At 41.3% G+C, this 26,184-nt stretch overlaps 1 protein-coding gene across 3 annotated transcripts in view; it reads left to right on the forward strand.

The window, feature by feature from the left end:
- Positions 1 to 26,184, forward strand: part of PDE8B (phosphodiesterase 8B) — a 330,903-nt gene that overhangs the window by 11,491 nt on the left and 293,228 nt on the right. The window contains exon 2 of one of the 3 annotated variants that reach the window (XM_031666255.1): positions 15,070 to 15,271. The exons of the other annotated variants lie outside the window; for them this stretch is intronic. The gene's annotated coding sequence lies outside the window, so the exon portion shown is untranslated. The remainder of the gene's footprint in view (positions 1 to 15,069; positions 15,272 to 26,184) is intronic. 3 annotated transcript variants of the gene reach the window in all.

Consider the following 26,184-nt stretch of genomic DNA (forward strand, 5'->3'; position numbering starts at 1 on the left):
ACATAGTGCGCTAAGCTTGGAGTTTATCCTGAGGTAGTTTTAGGCAAGAGAGTTACATGGTGAGAGCTGTGTTTTAAATATACCACCTCAGGCAAGTATGGGGGATGTGTTTGGAAAAAGTACAGACTAGAGCTGAGTAGACCAGTTGGACTGTTGGAATATTGTAGGCCAGAACTGAGATATTTTTAAGATTCAGCCTGTTCAATATGTACCAGGAAGTAATCAACAAGAGAATAGATGGGAAATGGAGTTGGTAAGAAGTAACTCCAGTGTGGTCTGCGGTTCCCATGTCTCACTGCTGTGTGTTACTGGCCTCGGTGTATTTGAGGAGCCTGAGCTGCTGTGCAGAGGCCAGCGTCACTGGGGCATGCGACTCTAGGGAGTAGTGCTCCCTGGGGTGACATTTTCTTTTTCTTTTTTTTTTGAAACGGAGTCTCGCTCTGTCACCCAGGCTGGAGTGCAGTGGTGCGATCTCAGCTCACTGCAACCTCTGCCTTCCGGGTTCAAGCGATTCCTGTCTCAGCCTCCTGCGTAGCTGGGACTATAGGTGCCCGCTACCATGCCCGGCTAATTTCTGTATTTTTAGTAGAGACGGGGTTTCACCATATTGGTCAGGCTGGTCTTGAACTCCTGACCTCAGGTGATCCACCTGCTTCAGCCTCCCAAAGTGCTGGGATTACAGGCGTGAACCAACACACCTGGCCCGGGGTGACCTTTTCTACATCACTGGAATGAGAGGAAAATACTGGTTGCAGAAAGAAATGGCTCTTTTCCTATGGAAATCCTCAGCAAGGCATTTGATACTGATTTCTGTTTCTCAGAACTGTTAGGAAGAACTGGTACAGAGATTTATCCCAGAATTTCAACTCCTTTTCAGGATTCATTAGTCTACCACTCTGTATTGTTTTGTGGTTTATGTACATCTATTCACCATAAACTACTACTACTGCCTAAGGATGGAGGAGGCTGGCAGGGGATCCAGGCAGGACTCACTCACTGCCGTCTCACGTTTTTCCTCTCCTAGGGTTCTAGGATGCCTTATAAAGGCCCATAGTGTACTTTCTGTCTACTTCACTTAGCTCCACATTGGCGATTTCTGTTAACACGCATGCAGTTGAATGGATGGCCAGAATCGAAGCTATCTGCTGTGAGACACAATGAGAAATGCTTTTGTGTAAAGGCAGGAGTAGTTTTATTTACTGCTACATCACACAGGAAAGGTGGGGAGGAAATAAAAAGAAAGACAGGAAAGCAAAGGCAAACCAATATGACCAACAGTGGTACAGGCCTTTTTGTTCTTACCTCTCTACCAGGGTCCCTAAATGAGGCTTATACTTGGAAAAGCAGAAGACAGATCTGGTGGGAGGGGATATGGAAAAGACCTGGGAGGCAACCCTCGTACAGAGAGCCTTGTCTCCACGGAGCACTGCTCCACTGGCACACTTGTTCAAAGAACTGGCAGGCTGGGGGTCGGGCTCCCTCCTGCTTGTTTAAAGGGCTGGTATGACTGGTTAGAGTGAACCTCTGGAGGCTTATCCCACCATGATTCCAGGGGTCTCACTCTGCAACCGTAGTCAGGGTTGATGTGACCTGACCTTTGCGTTCAGACATCCACGCAAGTTTCAGAAGTGTTTACAAACTTTTTGCCAAAGGAAAAATAAACTTGCACAGAAGAGCTGGTTTAGCTGTTTTCTGAGATAATTATAAAAATAATAGCAAGCCCCAACTCTCAATCATTTAAATTTTTTTCCTTTTTTTTTTTTTTGAGACAGGGTCTCAGTCTGTTGCCCAGGCCAGAGTGCCATGGCATAATCGTAGCTCATTGCAGTCTTATCCTCCTGGGCTCAAGCTATCCTCTTGCCTCAGTCTCCCAAAGTGATGGGATTACAGGAGTGAGCCACTGTACCTGGTCAATTTTTTTCTTTTGCATTTCTTTTGCCATAGGAGAAAAGCAAACCATTATCTGAGTATGTATGGCTTGGGGGCACAAGCAGATGTAGGGTGTATCGCTCTGTCCTCAGAGAAACTATCAGCATGCTGTTGCTTTTGGTGTTGGCTGGCACTACTCAGGATGATCCAGCCTGCCTGCTTGGATGTATGATTCAGTTAATCCGAAATCCTCCTCTCCGCCCAACCAAACCTCCTACTCATTCACTGAGTCATCACCCTTATGAAAACCTCTTAGATTACACTATGTTAGAAGGATCTCTCCCTCACCCGAGTTTCTCTTGTCCTCCAGGCTAGTACTGTGCATCTGACACGTTGTTTCTTAGAAGCTAGCCTTGCTTTCACAGCTCAGCTAGAATGGTCTCTGTGGCAGGAATGAGAGCGCGTACATTTCCCCCATAAAGCCTAGCACAATGCTGGGCAAAGTATTCGGTGAATACTTGGAGTGATTGAAAACTTGCCATTAAAAGCATATACTGTGTAGGTGCTTACATGAGGTGCTTAAGAGTAGTCACATTTATAGAAATATAAAACAGAATGGTAGCTGCTGGAGGCTGGGGGGTGGAGGAGAGATGGGGAGTCATGGTTTAAGGGGTACAGACTTTCTCTTTGTGAAGATGAAAATGTTCTGGAGATGCATGGTGGTGATGGTTGCACAACATTATGAACGTACTTAATGCCACCAAATTGTGTACCTAAAAAGGTAAATTTTATTTTATGTATATTTTGCCACAATAAGGTTTAATTTTTTAAGAAACCTATACTGTAGAAATTTGAGGCTCTCCCCTAAGTCCACCCTCAGCTGCTCTCCCTGGTGCCCATGTGCAGAATCCATATCATGTGTGAGTGCAATGTCCAGTTGGATTGCCATGCTGGCCAGGCCCCAGCTACTGGGCTCAGCTTCCCACTTGGCAGCTCCATTTTTGTTTTGAAAATGGGGTCATTTGCACCAGGCTTTTAGTTTAGATTTGTTTTTGTAGTTCCTGTCTACACAAGGATGGTGAGGAAAGAGTCCAGATCTAGAGCAAGCAAGGTTATAGTTTCCCTGTGGTAATGGAGAAAAGCTTAGTGATGGTGAGATTTCTTGACATCTCACAGCCTCCAATTTAGTTTGGTTTTGTTTTTCATCTGTAAAATGAAGATTTCAATAGTCCCTACCTCCTCAGGTTGTTGTGGGGATTAAATGAAGTGAGTTGTATCAAATACCTTCCACAGTGCCTGAGGCAGGGCAGGAGCTAGGAAGTGTTGTTCATTATTTAACGACAGCTGAGAATTCTTGGATTCTGTGACTCCAGCTTGGGTTCCAGAAGGACAGAAGCAGCCCACAGGGCTCCTGACACAGTGCCTTGTCTATGATGTGTGATCCTATGCATAACAAAATCCTTGGGAGGCACCAAGTTGGTGGCTGGGGAAACAATCTGGTCCAGAGCGTCAGGGATTTTTCGGTACGACTTTCCCCACTCAGTCAGAAACCCAGCTGCCTGCCATGCCTGGGCTCCCATGTTCCCTGCGGTGCTCTCTTTCTCTAGTTCACATTCAAAAAATCTTGAGAAAGGACTTGAAGAGACCTGCTTGGCTGGCTTTCTCACCTGCGTGGCCAAGATGCCAGCACTCACTTGACCACGTAGTCAGAGTAGGGTGGGCAGCTTTCCATGTGAAGAGGAGTGGTGGGCAAAGAAAAATGAGGCATCCACCCTGCACTGAACTGCATACCCTGGGCAGGCCAGAGAAAAAGCAGCCATGGCCCCACCGCCATCTCTCTCTTCAGTGACTAATGCCCTATGCGCCATGATATCTGTTTGCAAAGAAAAGATGCCTTATGTTTCTTCTTTTGAAAGGGAGTCGAGCACATTGATCTTAAGGCTTTCCAAGTTAGCATCTAAAATTATTTGACCTTGGTTTAATAGGGAGAAATTGATCAGGTTGTGGAAATGAAAAATGCAAATGCTTGATGAAAAATACTTGAAATAAATTCAAGGCCATATTAACATTTAATTTACACTTCCTCCCAGAAGCTATTTTTACATTCCTATTTACTAGTATGATATGCAGTAGTTATTTTTCTCCGTGACTCAATATGACGGGATATTTTTTTCCTTTCTTCAAATAGTTCTCAATTCGGATATGACACAGAGTTCCCATTTTCCCCATAAATTACATATTTATAGCACACGGGAATAGCAGGAATGCTGTATGTCTCTTAAAAGTACTTCTGTATTTGAATTATAGAGAAAATGACTTGATGGGAGTCTGAACTTTGGGCACTCTTGATGTAGCTGGAGCAGAGAGGGGAACAGTGTGTTCCAGGCCTAGGCACTGTCTGTTCTGAACATGAGCCTGCCACTGCCAACTGAGTGTACGTGGGGAAGGGTAATGAGGGAAGGATGGGCATGAGCAACCTGGATCAAAGGTCATGTGGTGGTGACAACATAGCTTGGACATCCTGCGTCTTGGATTCTGTTCTGCTGTGTACTAGTTCTGAAAGCTTGAGACAGCTTCTTAGCCTTTTTGGTCCTTTTGCTTTTTCCTCTGTAAACTGGCATAACAGAAGGAGTTACACTTAGGGTTATTATAAGGATTTGAATAACGTAATGCATGGAAAGCTTCCATGCTAGTGTTTTTGTTGAGAGAGTCATCAATTAAAAAAACAAACAAACAAACAAACAAACAAAAGCCTGTCATTCCAGAGAGTTCTAAAGCAGGACAAGTGTCTTCTGTGCCTTGCACCCTTCTTCCCCTTCCCTTTGGAAGACTGGTGGCTGAGACCAGCTAAGTTGTCTGCTTGGGAGGAGGTACCCTTCCTTCCCCACAGAAAGCTAAGTGGGATCCAAGAGTCAAGGGAGCACAGAGCAGGCCCCTTAAGCCTACCTCTATCCCAGGCTTCCTGTAGAGGTTTATGTGGGGCCTATTGCTCCTCCACACAGTAAGGAACCATGTAAAAGCTTGGGAGCTGAAGTACATATTTGCCGGGAGGGAGCTCAGTATAGTAGATGTTCCCTTTATAACCCTGCACCCAGCGTGACAATGGGCAGTGCTATGGTTTGAATGTTTGTGTCTCTCCAAAATTCATACTGAAACTACATCCTCAATGCAATAATAGTATTAAGAGGTGGGACCTTCAGAAGCTGATTAAGCCATAAGGCTCCTTCCTGGTGAATGGGATTAAGGCCCTTATATAAGAGGCTTCTTGGAGTCTTCATCTTTTTTCCCCCTTCTGGCTTCTGCCATGTGAGAGCTCAATGATCACCCACTCCACAGGACGCAGCAAAAAGGCACTGTCTTGGAAGTAGAGACCCGCTCTCACCAGACACTGAATCTGCTGGCTCCCTGATCTTGGACTTCCCAGGGTCCAGAACTCTGAGAAATAAATTTCTATTGTTTACCAAGTACTCAGTCTGTTGTATTTTGTTATAGCAGCAGGAATGGACTGAGAGATAAGCAGCTATTTGAGGATTTGGGAATTTGGGTGTTTATTTGGTTTTTGGTTTTGGTTTAAGTGAACCTTTTTGCAACACATTGTAGACATTTTATGTCTAATAAAATGCTTCCATTTAAAATATGCTTTTGGGTAGGCTTTAGAAAATGTATACAACCACGTAAGCATCTTAATCAAGACACAGAAAGTTTTTGTAACCCTCAAAAGTTCCCTTGTGTCCTGTTGCAATAAATCTCCCCTTCTCCCCACCCCCAAGTGATTCCTAATCTGCTTTCTATCACTATAGAAAAGTTTGCATTTTCTAGAATTTTGTATAGAGTGAATGGATCAGGCTTTCATTTATCAAAATGCTTTTGAGATTCATCCATATTGTTGCATGTATCGGTGGATTCTTCCTTTTCCTTGCTAAGCTTCATTCCATTATATAGATATACTGCAATTTGTTGATCAATTCTCTGTTAATGGACATTTGGATTGTTGCTAGTTTTGGTGTATTTTGTATAAACGGACAGTTCCTGACTTATGATGGTTCAACTTTCAGATATTGTGAAAGCAATACACATTCAGTAGAATTCATACTTCAAGTACCCGTTCAACCATTCTATTTTTCACTTTCAGTACACTATTTAATAAATTATGTGAGATATTCAACACTTTATTATAAAACAGGCTTGTGTTAGATGATTTTGCCTAGCCTAAGCTAATGTAAATGTTCTGAGCACATTTAATGTAGGCTAAGCTAAGCTATGATGTCAGGTAGGTTAGGTATAGTAAATGCACTTTTGATTTATGATATTTTCAACTTATGATGGCTTTATTGGGACATAATTGTATTGTAAGTTAGCCAAGGAGCATCTGTATGTTAAAAAGCTGCTATGAACATCTGTGTACAAGTCTTTTTGTAGATACATGTTCTCATTTCTTTTGGATAAATACCTGGAGTGGGATTGGTAGATCACATGGTAAATATGTGTTTAAATTTATGAGAAACTGCCAAAGTATTTTCCAAAGTAATAGTAACATTTTACACTCCTACCAGGACTGTAGGAGACTTCCAGGCGCTCCACATCCTCACTGACACTTAGTATTGCCTGTCTCTTTAATTTTGGTTGTTCTGGTGGGTGTGAAATGGTATCTTGGTTTAGTTTTAATGTGCATTTTCCTAATGCCTATGGAATTTTCCTTTGCCTAATGGCTAATGAAGTTGGGGTCTTTCCATGTGCTTATTAGTCATTCATTTATCTTCTTTAGCAAAGGGTCTTTTCAAATATCTTGCTTATATTTAATTGGTCTGTCTTCACAGCTGAGTTGTAATAGGTCTTTTTATATTCAAACTACAAGTCCTTTGTTAGATATATGTTTGCAAATATTTTTTTTTCCCATTCTGTGGTTTCTCTTTCATCTTCCTAGTGGTGTTTTTCAATGAGCAAAAATATTAATTTTATAAAAGCTCAGTTTACTAATTATGTTTTTAATAGTTTGTGGGTTTAATGCTCTATTCAAGAAATATTTGCCTACACTAACGTTGCCAAGATTTTCTCCTAGGTTTTCTTCTAGGAGTTTTATGGTTTCCACTTTTACATGTTGCCTATTATACAATTTGAGTTAATTGTTGAGTATGGTGTGAGGCAAAGGCCAATACTTACATCTTTTGCCATGAATGTCCTAGCACCATTTGCTGAAGCACCCCTTTTCCCCATTGAAATGCCTTGGCACAAAAATCACTTGACCATACATGTGTGGGTCTATTTCTGGACTGTCTCTGCCTGGATGAAAGGTTAGGAAAACTATGGGTTTCTAATGAGAAAGTCAAGTTTAATTAATTATCCTCTGAGTAGATATGCACTGGGGGGTTGGCAGCTGACGCTTAATAGCTAATTGCAAGGACTGCCAGCGAATAGTGGGTAATCTACATCCCCAATTTCATGTTGGAGATGTCATAATTACTGTATATCACGGGACAGCAAGGCAGAGCAAATGGATACAAGCTGCAGCTTTCTAGAGGCATTCCATGATGCTGCTCTGAGAGTTGGAGAAAAGGTCCCAGTTGTCAACCACAGACTGCCACGAAGCCAGCAGTTTCAAGTAATGTGGTATGCACCCAACTGCCTTTGAATCATGGAACCAGAGAGACTACTGGATGGCCTCTAGCTGATCCCCTTCCACTAGGCCATTGATGCATCCAGTTATTTCAGACGATACCATTTTCCCCTTTCCTTCCAACCCCATCTCCTATTCAGCCAGTTTCCTTTAGTAGTTAGATATCAGGCAGGGTTCCTGTAATTCACTGTATTGAAAGCATTTGGCAAAATTCAGCACCCCTTCATGATAAAATGTTATCATCAATCTTAGACTAGAAGAGGACTCAACTTGAGAAAGAACATCTACAAAAAATGTATAGGTAACATTGTACCTAATGCTACAAGACAATGTTTTTCCCCAATGTTGAAAAATCACTTTGGTTGCAGAATGAAGAATGGCTTGTGGAGAGATGGGTAAAAGTCAATGATATAATTGCATCTAGGAAGTTATGGCAATAGTTCAGGTGAAGATGAGAGCTTAGACTTGCATGGCAGCAATAGAAATGAGAGGTATTTAGGAAGATGGGGCTCATTCACAGATTGGGGATTATTCACAAATTGAGGGAGAGATCTAAATATAACTGTTAGGTATTAGCTTACTCAGCTGGATGGATAGTGCTGCCATTCATTGGGCACAAAAATCAGGATGATTTTCTCTATACCATGGCCCCTAAAAGTCAATTAGAAGAGTCTGATATCTGTGGATGATATCTGTATTCAGAATGGAGGTGAGGTATTTTCAAGTACATGAAACTGTGTTTACATACACAGGGCTCCCTGACTGCAGAAAGTAATTGAAGGAAAAAGCAGGTCTTATGAAGTAAATTACTGGGGAGACATGCCAATACTGAAATACTGGAGAAGAGGGGAGAATTATATATTTCAAGGTGCTTTACAACAAGCTCTTTAACATATTATCTGATTTAAGTATTACCACAGCCATGTGAAGTAGAATTTTTCTGATACCTGTTTTTAGATGAGGATTGGAGTCCCAATTTATTAAATGATTTGTCCAAAACTATTCAATGATGAAAGGTTTTAAATGTAAATCTCCTGATTGCAGTGTCCCTAATCTTTTCAGTGCTACAGTAAAGGTTAATTTCAGCTAATTTCTCTAAAGAAGAGAGTCATTGGAAGGAATTCAGGTCTGCAGACTGGGTCCTCTCTAATAGGCTATTTCTCTTTTCTCCCACCCAGTTAAATCCTACTCATCCTTTGAGACTCTGTTCTGATTGTTCATCTCCTGTAAATCGTTTGCACCCATTCCTTTTTTAAAAAAATTTAAATTATATGTTATTTAATGTAATATGTTAAAATAGTATAATTTCAACATGCTATCAATATAAAAATGATATTTCACATTTTTCTGTACCAAATATTTGAAACCCAGCATGTATTTTATACTTACAATGAATCATAATTGGAAGTAGTCTCATTTCCAGTGCTTACTGGCTAGTGGCTTCTGTACTGGACAGCACAAGTCTACAGTCTAACCCCTTCTAACCTTCAGTGTGATACTCACCTTAAAATGTACAAAAAGAGGTGCATAATAGTTGATCCAAAATTCAATAATGCTCTGTTAAAAGGGGAAGTGAAAGACAAAATATCTTAACATTTGGACCTTATCTGATTACCAAGAGACATTTTACGGTGATTGAAGAATGGCTAAGCAAATCTTTTTGACATTATTTTTACAAATACTTTGCAGACTGGTTTTCTCTTTCCATTACCTCATTGAAAGTCTGTCTGGGCACCTAGTTATATTGTTCTATTTCTCCACTTAACAGTTGTTCATTCTGATGTATCTCAAAATAATAAGAGCTATTTATGACAAACCCACAGTCAATATCATACTGAATGGGCAAAAACTGGAAGCATTCCCTTTGAAAACCAGTGGAAGACAAGGATGCCCTCTCTCACCCCTCCTATCCAACATAGTGTTGGAAGTTCTGGCTAGGGTAATCAGGCAAGAGAAATAAATAAAGGTATTCAATTAGGAAAAGAGGAAGTCAAATCATCTCTGTTTGCAGATGGCATGATTGTATATTTAGAAAACCCCATCGTCTCAGCCCAAAATCTCCTTAAGCTCATAAGCAACTTCAGCAAAGTCTCAGGATACAAAATCAATATGCAAAAATCACAAACATTCCTCTACACCAATAATAGACAAACAGAGAGCCAAATCATGAGTGAAATCCCATTCACAATTGCTACAAAGAGAATACAATACCTAGGAATCCAACTTAAAAAGGATGTGATGGGCCTCTTCAAGGAGAACTACAAACAACTGTTCAATGAAATAAAAGAGGACACAAATGAAAGAACATTCCATGCTCATGGATAGGAAGAATTAATATATTGAAAATGGCCATACCGCCCAAGGTAATTTATAGATTCAATGCTATCCCCATCAAGCTACCACTGAGTTTCTTCACAGAATTGGAAAAAACTACTTTAAAGTTCACATGGAACCAAAAAAGAGCCCGCATTTCCAAGACAATCCTAAGCAAAAAAAAAAAAAAAAAAAAAAAAGCTGGAGGCATTGTGCTACCTGACTATACTACAAGGTTACAGTAACCAAAACAGCATGGTACTGGTACAAAAACAGATATCTAGACCAATGGAACAGAACAGAGGCCTCAGAAATAACACCACACATCTACAACCATCTGACCTTTGACAAACCTGGCAAAAACAAGAAATGGGGAAAGGATTCCCTATGTAATAAATGGTACTGGGAAAACTGGCTAGCCATATGTAGAAGGCTGAAACTGGATCCCTTCCTTACACCTTATACAAAAATTAACTCAAGATGGATTAATGACTTAATGTAAGACCTAACACCATAAAAACCCTAGAAGAAAACCTAGGCAATACCATTTAGGACATAGGCATGGGCAAAGACTTCATGACTACAACACCAAAAGCAATGGCAACAAAAGCCAAAATAGACAAATGGGATCTAATTAAACTAAAGAGCTTCTGCACAGCAAAAGAAACTATCATCAGAGTGAACAAGCAACCTACAGAATGGGAGAAAATTTTTGCAATCTACGTATCTGCCAAAGGGCTAATATCCAGAATCTACAAAGAAGTTAAACACATTTACAAAGGAAAAACTAAGAACCCCATCAAAAAGTGGGGAAATGATATGAACAGACACTTCTTAAAAGAAGACATTTATGCAGCCAAAAGACACTTGAAAAAATGATCATCATCACTGTTCATCAGAGAAATGCAAATTAAAACCACAATGCAATACCATCTCATGCCAGTTAGAATGGCGGTCATTAAAAAGTCAGGAAACAACAGATACTGGAGAGGATGTGGAGAAATAGGAATGCTTTTACACTGTTGGTGGGAGTGTAAATTAGTTCAACCATTGTGGAAGATAGTGTGGCGATTCCTCAAGGATCTAGAACTAGAAATACCATTTGACCCAGCGATCCCATTACTGGGTACATAACAAAAGGATTATAAATCATGCTACTATGAAGACACATGCACACGTATGTTTATTGTGGCACTATTCACAATAGCAAAGACTTGAAACCAACCCAGATGTCCATCAGTGATAGATTGGATTACGAAAATGTGGCACATATACACCATGGAATACTATGCAGCCATAAAAAAGGATGAGTTCATGTCCTTTGCAGGGACATGGATGAAGCTGGAAACCATCATTCTAAGCAAACTATCGCAAGGACAGAAAACCAAACACTGCATGTTCTCACTCATAGGTGGGAATTGAACAATGGGAACACATGGACACAGGGTGAGGAACATTACACACAGGGGCCTGTCAAGGGGTTGGAGGCTGGGGGAGGGATAGCATTAGGAGAAATACCTAATGTAAATTACGAGTTAATGGGTGCAGCAAACCAACATGGCACACGTATACCTATGTATCAAACCTACACGTTGTGCCTATGTAACCTAGAACTGAAAGTATATACATAAAAAGATTTAAACATTTTAAAATCTATAGTAGACAAGAGGGAAAAAAATCCAAGTGAAATTAAATTCTAGAAGATTAATGTTGCCAGTTATATTTTGATGACAACAATAAACATAATGCAGTTTTGTTAAATTATTGCTTTAAAATGCAAGTTGATGACCAATAATGGTACCATTTTAGCACAGGTAACTAACTACTTGCGTTTGAGTGTCCCTACAGGTAACCTGAATTGCAATAATGAAGAGGCGTTTAACTCATTAATGTTTTTTATAGTCTCTTAAATAACATTAAAATTGTCTTAAAGTCTCTAGTATATTTAACAATTATATAAAGAAAAAGAAAAAGAGTTGTTCATTCTGCCATTCACTAAATACCTGCTGACACCTTACTGGCCAAATGTGCCAGATGCAGGGATGTAAAGATACCCCATGTCTGCTTTCACAAAGCTTCCAAAGTAGTGATAAAGAGAAAGAGGGTGAAAAATATGTGAAAACATATCTTTGTGTTTTATTTGACAATTATCATTCTGTGTCAATTATTTGTCTGAATATTAGTTTACCCTCATTTCTTTAGCTGAAGTGAGAGGAATGGATTTTATCTTCTTATTCTTTTTATCTTCTTGGGACCTAGGAGAATGCCTTAATAAATACATGTGGAATCCACTGCAATGGATGAATAAATGTGTGTTATTTTCTAGAACAGAGGTCCCTACAAAGTATACTAGGAATATAAAGAAACATGTCATCTTCCTGATGGAGAATAGAAAGGAATATAAGGCAGGGGGGACATATGGTCCAGGCCTTGAAGGACTTGACACAATTGAAGAAGCTGATAAGAAAGAAATTTGAGGAAAAGAATTAATAGTAGTTTTCAGATGAGAAAGTCAGGGAGTAGAAGTACATCACTTATGGTGGGTACTCTCTGAACATTTGCTTAATAAATACACAAATAGGTAAAAGAAAGAACCTGAAGGACCTGAAGATGATCTACTTTGTGGAGTTAGAAATGGAGGGAGTGAAGGGGTGGTGGCACAGCAGAAGGAACATGGGAAAAAGTGACAGCCACAAGTTGGCCGTTGCCATTGTTAACATTTTAAAGCAAAACAAGACAACAGCAACCACCCTTTCGACGCTGGAGGTACAGTATTGTATCCTCTTCTCTTAGCTTTGGGATAATGCCTATTGTATCTATCTGAGAACTTAATGATTCCATAATCTCTCATTAACGTGAACAATTTCATTCAAGAAGGTTTATGGGTAGAATGAAAAATAAGAAACCTAGCAGAGTGACATGCTTTTATTTTACTATCATGCATATAAAGGAAGACAAATATGCCAATAATACCCTTCTAATTCAATAGAAGAGTCTCACAAGAACTTGTGCTATTTAGAAAAAGAGACACATCAATGACTAACTTGTTCCCTGGGCAAACTACCAAGTAAGACAATCAACGCCACAGCTTTTCATAGGTTCTGTTTCCAGGAAGACAGCAGTTTCCAAAGTCTTCAGAGTCCAAGAAGACCAAGTTCTTCAATTTTTATATGTATGTGTATATATATATTTTTTTGAGACAGAGTCTCACTCTTTCACCCAGGCTGGAGTGCAGTGGCACAATCTCGGCTCACCGCAACCTCCGCCTCCCAGGTTCAAACGATTCTCCTGCCTCAGCCTCCCGAGTAGCCGGGATTACCACCATGTGCCACCACAGCCGGCTAACTTTTGTATTTTCACAAAAATACAAAAGAGACAGAGTTTCGCCACGTCGTCCAGGCTGGCCTTGAACTCCTGACCTCAAGTGATCCACCCGCCTTGACCTCCCAAAGTGCTGGGATTACAGATGTGAGCCACCATGCCCAGCTTCTCAAATTATATTTCTAAGGACACAGTTTATTAATAGAGACAACAAACTTAAAGCTATTAGAAATTTTCACCTGCCTCTATATTGTACAGTAAAGTAAAATTGATATTCCCTAAAAGTTCCAAGTTGAGAGCAAATGTAAGCCTGTACAGCCCAATTTTTCCAGAAACAGAAACCAAGAAAGTAATAGGATTTTACCAAATACTAGTGAAAAAAAGAGCACGGTATTATTCTTCCACGTACATAAGGTCACATGCAAACATGAGAAAACCCCCAAAGTCGCACTGTTTGTGTTTCTTTATGGAACCGTTCTCTAAGTAACATATCTGACACTCCAACCCCCTTCAATTCCCCCATTGCAATCCTGAGAAAAGCATTTCTCCTTCCACCACCACTGCCAGAGTAAGTGCCCTCTCCCCCCAGGCTCTCAGCCAGTGCAGCTTTACTTCTACGGCTGGTTTCCGCCCGGCTCATTTCTGCCTCTGGCCTTTTGTTCAGCTTTCCCTGCTTGGGGCAGCCACCCCATTCCCTTTAGTGCTTCCATGATTCTGAACTATTATAGAAATCACCTTTCATCTAGATTGTTTGCCTTTGAACCCTCTAGGCCTTGTTAAGGGGCGGGTAGAGGTTGGAATGAGAGCAGAGGGGGCAAAACGTTCTGGTAGTCTGTTTTTCAGGACAAGCGCTGTGTCTCTGGAAATGGTAACAAGAGCCACGTTAAACAGAAGAGCTTGCTTTCGTGGATGTTTCTGTTATATATATGCATTTTTTTTTTTTTCAATTCGAGAGAAGAGGAAGTGTACTTCCCCTGGCACTCAGTCATGTTCAGGATGAGGAAGGCAGACAAACAGGGAACCTAGGTTTTATGTGAACTCGCCGATTGAGACTGACAATGCCTGGTACTTGGAAAGGACACCACTTTACCTTTACTGTGAGGACCGGGTCTCACTGTCACCCCAACCACTTGCCTTATAATATGGTTCCTGGAGGCTGGGGGACACGGGTAAGGAGTGGAGAGGTATTTAGGGGGAGGAATGTGGTTAGAAGTCTTCTGTGTGCTGGCAGGAAACCTGGGTCCCCCAGTTCCGGAGATCCTTGTTTACTATATACCAGACAGTGAGGCTGATGATGATCTGGAAGATGTTCCTTCAGAAGCCAGCAGCCAAAAGTGGTGGACAGAACCAGAGGCAGATGTAAGAAAAGGTGACCTGAGGGGCAGGAAGAGCAATGGAGTCATATAAATCACATACTGTCTTGTGCTGCTATTGCAATGTGCATCCATTCATTTATACATTCACTTTCTTTCAACCAACAGTTATTGAATGCCTGTGTATTCACATTATTGAATGTGAATTCAATGCATCTTTTTAAGGTGGTAGTTCTTTTTTTTTTTTTTTTGGTGGTGGTGGTTGTTTTTTGAGATGGAGTTTTGCTCTGTCGCCCTGGCTGGAGTGCAGTGGTGCAGTCTCGGCTCACTGAAAACTCCGCCTCCCAGGTTCAAGCAATTCTTCTCCTTCAGCCTCCTGAGTAGCTGGGATTACAGGTGTGCACTACCACACCTGGCTAATTTTTTAAAACTTTATTTTATTTTTAGTAGAGACAGGGTTTCACCATGTTGGCCAGGCTGGTCTCAAACTCCTGACCTCAACTGATCCTCCTGCCTTGGCCTCCCAAAGTGCTGGTACTACATGCGTGAGCCACCGTGCCTGGGCCTAAGGTGTTGGTTCTGTATCTAAGTTTAGAAGCATCTAAATTTTAAGTTTTATTGTTGTTGTTGTTGTTGCAGGAAAACATAGATCCTAGTGCCGAACATGAGGACAGGACAGACCAAAGGAGAAAGTAGAAGGAGGGGATCTTCTCTCTCAGCCGCATCCTCCTGGGCCTGGATGCTGGAGAGTCATGAGGTGCTTCAGAGTACTCTGGGTGAGGAGGGAAAGATGGTGCCCACCACATGGAGGCCAGCCTAGGTCTTGTATGAAACCTGTGAGGTACGAAGGAGTAATTTTTCTTTCCAAGCCATTTCTCTGCTTATTTCTCAGATCAGTGCCCTTTATGTTTGAACTTGGTGTGAATGACCACCTTAGTGATTCTTACTGCAATGACAATAGGGAGTTAAATGACATAAGATTCTTTTTTTGTGGTAAAGGATATAGAAATGTATCTGCATGTGGTCAATGTAGAATATTCCCAGCCAGAGGTGCAGTTTTCGGGATTCCTTCCACAGACACTGTGTGGAAACACACCTATTAACCAATAAGGGGTGAAATTTCACCAGAATGAAGAAGCATCCTCTTTTCCCTTTTCACAGGGGTGGGGATGAGGTTAGGGATGGGGTTATACCTTCTTTGCTCTCCCAGCTGCTTCTATATTTCTTAGCCTGTATATGCCTAAAGTTAAGCCAAGACAAAGAGTCATAGACAGGTAGTTTATTTGCAAAATGATACTGGGGATCAGGAGTGAGGAATGAGAGAGTAAAGCAGGGGCAGAAAAGCCATTGCAAGCATGCTCTGTCAATAGAGGAGTGACCAACAGGCACGTGAAAGGCCTCAGTGTTACTAGTCATCAGAATTCAAATGAAAACCACACGAGATACCTACTAGATGCCTATTAGAATGGCTACATTAATAATACTGCAGTAACAAATGTTGGTGAGAGTGTGGAACAATCAGAGCTCTCATAAATTGTTGGTAGGGGTGTAAATTGGTACAACTGCTTTGGAAAGGTCTGGCACTTTCTTAAAAAACTAAACACACACCTTCTATGACCCAGCAATTTCATTCCTAGATATTTGCCCAGAGAAATGAAAATATGTGTATATAAACAGACTTGTTTAAGAATGTTCACAGCAGCATTATGTGTTACAGTCAGAAACTGGAAACAGGCCAGGCATGGTGGCTCACGCCTGTTATCCTAGCACTTTGAGAACCTCAGGTAGGAGGATTGCTTGAGGCCAGGAATTCGAGACCAGCCTGGGGAATATAGCAAGACCCTGTCTTTAAAAAACAAACAAACAAACAAACAAAAACAAACATTAGCCAGCGTGGTGGCACACATCTGTAGTCCTAGCTACTCAGGAGGCTGAGGTGGGAGGATCACTTGAGTCCAGGAGTTCAAGGCTGTAGTGAGCCATGATCACCCAGCCTGGTGATAGAGTAAGACCTTGTTTCAAAAACAACAACAACAAAAACCAAAAACAAACAAACAAAAACTGGAAACAGCCCATTGACAGAAGAATGGATAAACAAACTATGGTATGTCCATGCAATGGAGTATTGCCCAGCCATAAAAAGCAATATAGATATAATAATATGGGTAAATATTAAAGCATGCTGGGTGAAAAAAGCCTTACACAAAAAGAATATGGTATTTTCCTATTTAAAGTTCTAGAATAGGCAGAACTAATCTGCAATGAAGAAAAATCAAAACAGTGATCTGCGCAGATGTGGGCGTAGAAGTAGGAGTTGACAGAGAGCAGGCATGAGGGAATGTTCTTATACATCTTCAGAGGAGTTTGGGTTACACATGTCAATGTACTTTTCAAAACTTACTGAATGGTACACTTACAATTGTTCATTTTATTGAATATAAATTTTGCCTTAGAAGAAAAACATCGTAAATGAATACCAAAGTTTAGTTAATGGGATGCATGCTGAAGTGTTAAAGGTGAATTATACCGTTACCTGAAAAGTACTTTGAAATGCATTAAAAATAAAATAGATTAGTAGATGGATAGAACAGTAGACAAATGGATATATATATGACAAAAGAAATAGAATAAGATGTTAGTTGTACAATCTAGATAGGGATATATGGGTTTTGACTGTAGAATTCTTTCAACTTCTCTGTATGCTTGAACATTTTTATAATAAAAAGTGAGGTAAAAAGAAAAACACAGGATCACATTGGCTGCAACTGAGCAACTGCTGTACAAGCCTATCAGGACCTTTGAGGAGTTTTCTGAAATCCACTTCAGAACCTAACACCTGAGTGGTGGAAGGGAAAATATTTATCTGTTGGCTTCTTTCTCCTTGTGTCAGTGCTTAAAGCCCTCTTGCAGGTGCCCTGCATCTTAGAGAATTCCCAAGGTAGGGAGCTAGAGGTACACAGCATGCATGGACTGACGTGGGATGCTTCAGATTGTACCTGTGTGTAGCTGGTCAAAGCCTATGCAGAATCAAGAGTCAGATTACCCTCCAAACTTAGTGTCTTACAACAAACAAACAGCTATTCTCCACTATTCCTGTGGGTCAGAAACTCAGGAGTCACTTAGCTGGCTGATTCTAGCTCAGGGTCTGCCATGACATTATATTCAATATTTTAAGCCAGGGCTGCATTTATCTGAAAACTTGATTGGGGCTGAAAGATCCACTTTCAAAGTGGTGCACTACATGGCCCTTGGCAGGAGGCTCCAGTGTCCCTGCCACATGGGCCTCACAATAGGGGTGCTGAATGTCCTTATAACATGGCACATGGCATCCCCCAGAGTGAGTGATTATTGGCAGGGGGAAGTCACAATGTCTTTTATGACCTAGTCTTGGAAATCACACACTGTCACTTCCACCACCTTTTATTACTTAGAAGTGAATCACTGGGCACATTCCACACTCCAGGAGAAGGGAATAAGGCATTCCCCTCTCCCCAACTCGCTTTTTTTTTTGAGACAGAGTCTCGCTCTGTCGCCCAGGCTGGAGTGCAGTGACGTGATCTTGGCTCACTGCAACCTTCACTTCCCGGGTTCAAGCAATTCTTCTGCCTCAGCCTCCCGAGTAGCTGGGACTACAGGCGTGAGCCACCACACCTGGCTAATTTTTGTATTTTTAGTAGAGACGGGGTTTCACCATATTGGCCAGACTGGTCTTGAACTACTGACCTCGTGATCCACCCACCTCAGCCTCCCAAAATGCTGGGATTACAGGCGTGAGCTACCGCTTCCAGCCTAGGCTTCAGTTTTTGAAGGAAGGAACATCAAAGAAGTTAAGAACATGTTTTGAAACCACAACAGATTTCCATTACGTTTCACCTTTGCCCTTCTTAGGACTTTTGTGCTCTGCATTAAGTCCAATCTGTCCAGAGTCTTCTAGATTGTGGCTAGCTCCAAATCCTACAAAGACTAAATACAGGAAGGTTAATAGAACAACTTACATTCCCTGCTGATGCAATAGGTTCCAAGTCCATAAATAGTACTTGTCATCTCCATTTTCCACCATTTGCTCTAGATTTCCCTTAACCTCAGCCAATTCTTTGGCTGATGTAGGTTGCTTTCCTGATGTCTGACTCAAAACTTTATCTCTGAGTGATCTGAGCCTTTAGTTGACCTTGTAAAGTCATGATCACTGCGATTGCCCATCCGCCATCACCAGTCATGGAATCATCAATAGATGTCCCTGTGAATCTTCTATGTCCCAGACACAGTCCTTCCTGCACACATAATGTAACAACAGCCTTAGCTCCTCATGGTAATCAGAGTCGATTACTCTTTTCAGCATAGGAACACTTCTTTTTTCTTGCTGGTCTACTGCCATGAGGAATCCCAAATTCAAAACCAATAATCACACTTTAAGGTGAATGGAAATGCTATCATTTCTTAGTGCACACATTTGCCTACCTGAAAGTGGGACAATTAATTCAGCAGAACCTAAGCTCATTTGATGGGAATTGTACAACATTTTTAAGTGGATCATGAGAAGTGATGGTGAGGGGGGCAATCCTACTTCTACCTCATGTTTCCTGGACCAATGTTGCTAGACATTGGGTACATAGCATCATGTATCAGCTATTGTTTTAGCACATATATACAATATTCTGGAGGACAGTGTAATTACCGACAGGTCGTTCTACCTGAACCTGAGCTGGCACTGAAAATCCTTTTCAAGAACTTCTGCTTTCAACCATGAAGGAGTAAGGCAGCCTGTGGTTACATTTTGAAAGTAAGCAACTAGAAAACTAAACAAAAAGTAGGAAAAAATTATTTTAAGACATTGGATAAGAGTCCAATGAGATTATGATCCCCACGAAAAGGAAAACAAAGGGGGCAAAATACACCCTCATGTAGGCTTTCTTCCTGTAGGTAGCTCCAAGATTGTGATTCAGGGAGATGACATGGTACAGAGTGTGGTCATTTCCACTGAATTAAACAGAGATTATAGTTCAAGAAGACCAAGGTAGCTATGATTTATAAGGCAGAGAACCTGTCTAAGTCCATTTTCTGTTGTTATAGCCAAGTACCTGAGACTACGTAGTTTATAATGAAGAGAAATCTATTTCTCACAGTTCTGAAGGCTAAAAGTCCAACGTTGAGAGGGTGCATTTGGTGAGGGCCTTCCTATTGGTAGGGACTCTCTGCAGAGTCCCAAGGTGGTATAGGGCATAGAGAGGGAGCTAAGCATGCTAGCTTAGGTTTCTTTCTCCTCTATGAAGCCACTCACGTCCCACACTCATGACCTTATCTCTTTCGAATGACCTCCAAAGATGCTGCTTCTCAAAATACTATAGTTGAATTTCCCATGCTCTTAATATTGTTACAGTGGGGATTAAGTTTCAACATGAGTTTCAGAGAGGACAAACATTAAAACCATAGCATTGCTTGAGAGGAGAGCTCTCAAGAAATCTCTGGCTGGGTGCAGTGGCTCACACCTGTAATCCCAGCACTTTGGGAGGCTGAGGTGGATGGATTGCTTGAGCCCAGGAATTTGAGACCAGCCTGAGTAACATGGCAACATCCTGTCTCTACAAAAAATACAAAAAATTAGCTGGGTATGGTGGTGCATACCTGTGGTCCCAGCCACTTGGGAGGTTGACTCTTTGTCTGAACACCAAACTAGTCAGGAATAGAATGAAATCCCATAGGGCTGGACAAGAACAACTTTCAAGGAAAGAATAGTTCTGTGTAAGCTGTAAGACAAATAACCAATAACCAGGGTTCACACAGAGCTGGGAATCATTTGAGTTCCCTCTAGTCAGAGTAAAGAGACCTTGGTGAATACACATGACATTCAGTAAAAATCCTGGAAAGGCAACAGTTTGAAGTGGGGCTAAATTATTTCTCAAATAAATGCTACTCTAGAAAACACTAAAGGATCCTAGAACATACCTCGAAAGGATCAAACTAATCTTCAAGTAAAAACCCAACAGAAAAGATTCAACACTCTTCTAAGAAATATAAAATTTCAGCACCCAACAATGTAAACTTCACAATATCTAGAATCCAATCTGAAATTAATAGACATATGAAGAAAAAGAAAATATGAAGGATAGTCAAGAGAAAAATTAGTCACAAGACTCAGTCCCAGAAACAGCAGAGACTATGGGATTATCAGACAAGAAGGTTAATATCGCTATTGGAAATATGTTGGCTAGGCCTGGTGGTTCACACCTGTAATCCCAGTGCTTTGGGAGGCTGAGGTGGGTGGATTGCTTGAGCCCGGGAGCTCGAGACCATCCTGGGCAACGTGAAAATCCATCACTACACAAAATACAAAAAATTATTCAGGTGTGGTGGTATACACCTGTATCCCAGCTACTTGGGAGGCTGAGATGGGAGGATCACCTGAGCTCAGGAGGTTGAGGCTGTAGTGAGCTGAGATTGTGCCACTCACTCCAGCCTGGGCGACAGAGTGAGACACTGTCTTAAAAAAAAAAAAAAAGAAAGAAAGAAATATGTTTCTTGTATAAAGAAACGAAAGAACGTGAAAGTTATAAGAAATAAAAGATTTATAAGGGACTAAACTGAAGCTTTTAGTGATAAATATATGACACCCAAAATTGAAAATTCACTGGATAGATATAATAGCAGGTGAGACATTGTAGAAGAAAAGAACAGTGAACACAATGACACAGGAAAAGAAACTGCCCAAAGTGAAGCACAGAGAAAAGATGGAGAAACGGCACATCAGTGAGCTGGGGAACAATATCATATGAGCATTTGAAGTAAAAGAAGGAAAGGAAAAAGAGGAGGGATAAAAATGTTTAAAGAATTAATAGAAAAAGAAATTTCTAAATTCTTCACACCTGTTAGGATTTTTGTGTTGTTTTGTTTTGCTTTTGAGCAAAAAGACACAGGGTCTTGCTCTGTCACCCAGTCTGGAATGCAGTGGCACTCACAGCTCACTGTCTTGAAGATTAAGACAGGGTCTTGCTCTGTCACCCAGGTCTTGCTCTGTCAGGGGTCTTGCTCTGTCACCCAGGTTGGAATGCAGTGGCACGCATAGCTCACTGCAGCCTCAAACTCCTGGGCTGGCTTCAGTGATTCTTCCGCTTCAATCTCTGGGGTAGCTGGGACTACAGGCATGCACCTCCATGCCAGCTAAATTCTTTTATTTTAATGTTTTTGTAGAGACACACTCTTTCTATGTTGTCCAGGCTGGTATCCAACTCCTGGCCTCAAATGATTCTTCCGCTTGGCCTCCCAAAGTGCTGAGATTACAAGGGTGAGCTACCATGCACCACTGTTTTTTTAAAAAGGAAAATATCAGTTGTTGGAAAGAATGTAGAGAAATTGGAATTCCTGTGCATTGCTGGTGGGAATATAAAATTGTGCAGCTGCAATGGAAAGCAGTTTGGTGGTTCTTCAAAAAGTTAAACAGAGAATTACCATATGATTTAGCAATTCCACTCCTAAGTATATGCCCCAAAGAATTAAAGAATTAAAAGCAGAGACTCAAATAGATACTTGTACACCAATGTCCATGGAAGTGTTAATTTGCAAAAGCCAAAAGGCATAAACAATTCAAATGTCAAAACAGACAAGTGGATGTATATACATACAATGGAATATTATTCATCTTTTTAAAGAAAAGATATTTGGATATCTCCTACATCATCCTTTCAAGGATGAACTTTGAAAACATTATGCTAACTAAACGAAGCACAAAAGGAAAAATATTGTATGATTCCATTCATATGAAGTACTTAGAACACACAAATTCATGGAAACAGAAAGTAAAATAGAGGTTGCCAGGGTCTGGGGGAATAGTAGATTGGGAAGTTATTGTTTAATGCGAACAGAGTTTCAGTTTAGGGTGATAAAAACGTTCTGGAGATGGATGGTGGGAATGGTTACATGACAGTGAGAGTACACTTAGTGCCACTCAACTGTACACTTAAAATGGCAGGTTGTATGTTCTGTATATTTTACCACAATAAAATTAAATCTCTTAAAAGTTAGTTACTGCCGGGCTCAGTGCCTCATGCCTGTAATCCTAGCACTTTGGGAGGCCGAGGTGGGTGGATCATGCGGTCAGGAGATCGAGACCATTCTAGCTAACACGGTAAAACCCCATCTCTACTAAAACTACAAAAAATTAGCTGGGCATGGTGGCACACGCCTTTGGTCCCAGCTACTCAGGAGGCTGAGGCAGGAGAATAGCTTGAACCTGGGAGGCGGAGGCTGCAGGGAACTGAGATTGTGCCACTGCACTCGAGCTTGGGAGACAGAGAGAGACTCCTTCTCAGAAAAACAAAAACAAAACCAAAAAATCTTAGTTACTATTGTTCAAGAATAAATTGTGCCTTATTTGCCAATTTATGTCATTTGAGGAGGATGACAAAAATTGAAGAGCTTGATGGAATTCAGTTTTGTAAAGTGGCATCTATGTGTGTTTCCTACCAAGTTTATATTTTTTGAGACAGTGTCTCGCTCTGTCACCCAGGCCGGAGTGCAGTGGCATAATCACAGCTCACTGCAACCTTAATCTCCTGGGCTCAGGTGATTCTCCCACCTCAGCCTCCCGAGTAGCGAGGACTACAGGTGTGTGCCGCCACGCCTGGCTCTTTTAAAATTTGTTGACAGGGACTCTCCATGTTACCTAGGTGGTATTGAATTCCTGAGCTTGAGCAATCCTACCCACCTTGGCCTCCAAAAATGTTGGGATTACAGGCGTGAGCCATAGCACCTGGCCCTACAAACTTTTAAAAACATAAATGCTTGTAGAAATTTAATTACATTTTGCCTCTGTGAATTCCTGATGAAAACTTTCTGAAATCTGTCATAACTACATAATCAAAAGAAAAAATAAGTATCTTTAATATTTTCACATCCCTGAGCTTTCTGACTCCTTCCTTAATGCTATGGCAAGCTCCAGTCCAGGCAAGTTCCAGCCTCTGGACTTTATTTATTATAGGCCACTATTTTGTCCAAGCCTCAAGAAATCACTCTTGCAGTGTATTGCTACTGGTATCCTTGCCAGGACACTGAGTTTAAATCAAGGAAGGGTGCTCCCAGGTCAATAAATTCACTGTTATCCAGCTTTCTATTCCACTCACCCACCCGAGTCCAACATCCTCAAGATCCACTTTCACAAGCTTATCCAGGTTCCTGCCTATATACATTACCCAGGCGAAGGGTTTGGCTCTGTGTCCCCACCCAAATCTCATCTCGAATTGTAATCCCTATGTGCTGAGGGTGGGGCCTGTAATCCCCATGTGTTGAGGGAGGGAGGTGATTGGATCATGAGGGAGATTTCCCCCATGTTGTTCTTGTGATGAGTGGGTTCTCATGAGATCTGATGATTTTATAAGCATCTAGCATTTCCCCTGCTTATACTTCTCGCTCCCGCCACCCTGTGAAGAAGGATTTGCTTCCTCTTTGCTTTCCACCACGATTGTAAGTTTCCTGAGGCCCCTCCAGCTATGCAGAACTGTGAGTTAAACCTTTTTCCTTTATAAATTACCCAGTCTTAGGTATTTCTTTATAGCAGTGTGAGAACAGTGTAATATACCAGGTCCTTCAGTTTCTTTAGTAAACTATTTCCTACTGCAGCAGGGATACATTTCCCCACCTGCTTGAGCCAAAACCTGACTCCAGTTATCATGGACCCAGTGAATTGGAGATGGAAGGAGACCTTGAGGAAGACAGACATCACTTTGCACAGCAAGATTCAGATGAGGTATTTTCAGGATCTCCTGGCATGATGAGGCTGATGTCCCCAGCAAGGAGAAGGCTGACTTTGCTCTCCTAGAGGATGAAAATTAATCTAGTGACTCAATATTCTCAGACTTGTCTGTCCTATCCCAGCTCTTAAGATCTTAAGCTTTTCCTATCAGGGTTCTAACTTTGAAATAGGAAATCTGTGAAGGCTTGTCATTCTGTCTCCTCTATGACTCTGTCACCTGTTGTCTTAATCTTCAAGACAGTATTCCCTGTGCCTGCAGGAGATCAAATTCTTTTAACCATTGCTCTATTCACTGTGGGCTTGAGTTGATAGTTGGCTAACATGACCCTGTCATTTTCTTATTTTGAGACTTTCAAAGCAGTTAACAAAAGCCAATGAACTCCACATTCCTTTACAATTATCATTGCCTCCATATTGTTCAAGTACCATAGCTACCACTTGACCCAGAGCCTCTCCCTTCCACCTGTACCTCATCCCAATCCACCACAGGTGACAGCCTTAATTGTGTTGCCACTGGATCCGCACTTACCACTCAAGCTGTGACAGAAATGATGAGAAAAACGTTCTTCTCTTGCAGTGACCATCTGGCTACTTGCAAAGTATGGTTAGAATTCTAGATTCCTTTGAAGTCTTGGTAAAGATCTCCCAAGGGCTGGCTGATGGGGACATGGGGATTCTTAATCCTCTTCACCTACAACATCCCATCCAAAGGGAGCCTCAAAAGTAGTAATTGCCCACCTTATGGGTTGTACATGCATTACTGCCAAGCAGCTTTCCACAGGCATCACAGACTTTGGTGTCAGACAAGCCTTGGAGCAAAAGCTACAGGTCCAGTGTTTGGACTGAGGCAAGGTCAGGTTACGCCTATGTGGAACTGTTTGCCTACACTAGTGACTGGGGTAGGTGGCCGGTCCAAAAGGATGGGAAATGGTGCTCAAGAGTTCTGGTCCCCTGGAGGCCCTGCCTGGAGCCAAGTGTCAGCACACAAAACATCATCAGCTCATTCTGGAGCATTCACTTTAACCCAAGTATTAATAAATAAATTGGAAGTCAATTCGTAGATGCATTGGACCAGAACGAAGTCAAAGTCTATTAGCCTAATCAATGTCCTGGCTACCCTTTTGTCTGTGTGGTTGTACGGGGTTTGGTTTGAGGACCATGATCACAGTCCATTTCTCAGGAGACTAAACAAGAAACCAGGCTTAAGATTCCCAAACTTATTAACATCCTTCCCTTTACCCAGATATTAGCCTGGTGACAATTTCATTCATTAACCTAGCTTTGAACATAGTTTTCAGTGTCCAAATTCTTTCTGGATAGTTTATTTGTGCGTTCAGTTATTAGGTCTGTCATCTTTTATATGATCTACTGTGTCCACATAAAAAATTACCAACATTTTCCCAACCAGTTTAGTAATGAAAGTACCATCTAATTAAAAAAAAAAAAACTTCAGTGTGGGGAAAAGGAGGACAGATGCAGTTATTAGACTGTCATCATGGGTCTCTACTTGTTTTAAAAAGTTATAGTTACCTGAGGATTTTTTCAAAATATTTTATTATGAAAAATTTTAAACATCCACAAAGTAGGAAGAATAAAATAATAAATCCCCATGTACCCATCAGCCAGCCCTTGGGAGATCTTTACCAAGACTCCAAAGGAATCTAGAATTCTAAGCATACTTTGCAGGTAGCCAGGATGGTCACTGTAAGAGAAGAACGTTTTTTTCTCATCATTCCCATCACGTCTTGAATGAGTGATCACATTTTTACCTTGGAAATGGATTACTTCCCCTCTGGTGGGTTTATTTGCTCAGGTTCCCTTTAACCAGAGGATATCAGGGCTGGGGCCAGACATGAGGCAAGATCTAGCTGTGCCCACCGGAGGGAGCAGTGTCCTCCTGTTTCACAGTAATTTGCTATGGATTGGCGCGGCTACTTGTCAGAGTTTTATTTAGCTCTGTTCTTCTCCTTCTGTTGGAATATCATTCATTTTTCTTGGACTGTGGGATATGG

The sequence above is a fragment of the Papio anubis genome, chromosome 5, assembly GCF_008728515.1.
Source record: "Papio anubis isolate 15944 chromosome 5, Panubis1.0, whole genome shotgun sequence".
Lineage (NCBI taxonomy): Eukaryota > Metazoa > Chordata > Mammalia > Primates > Cercopithecidae > Papio > Papio anubis.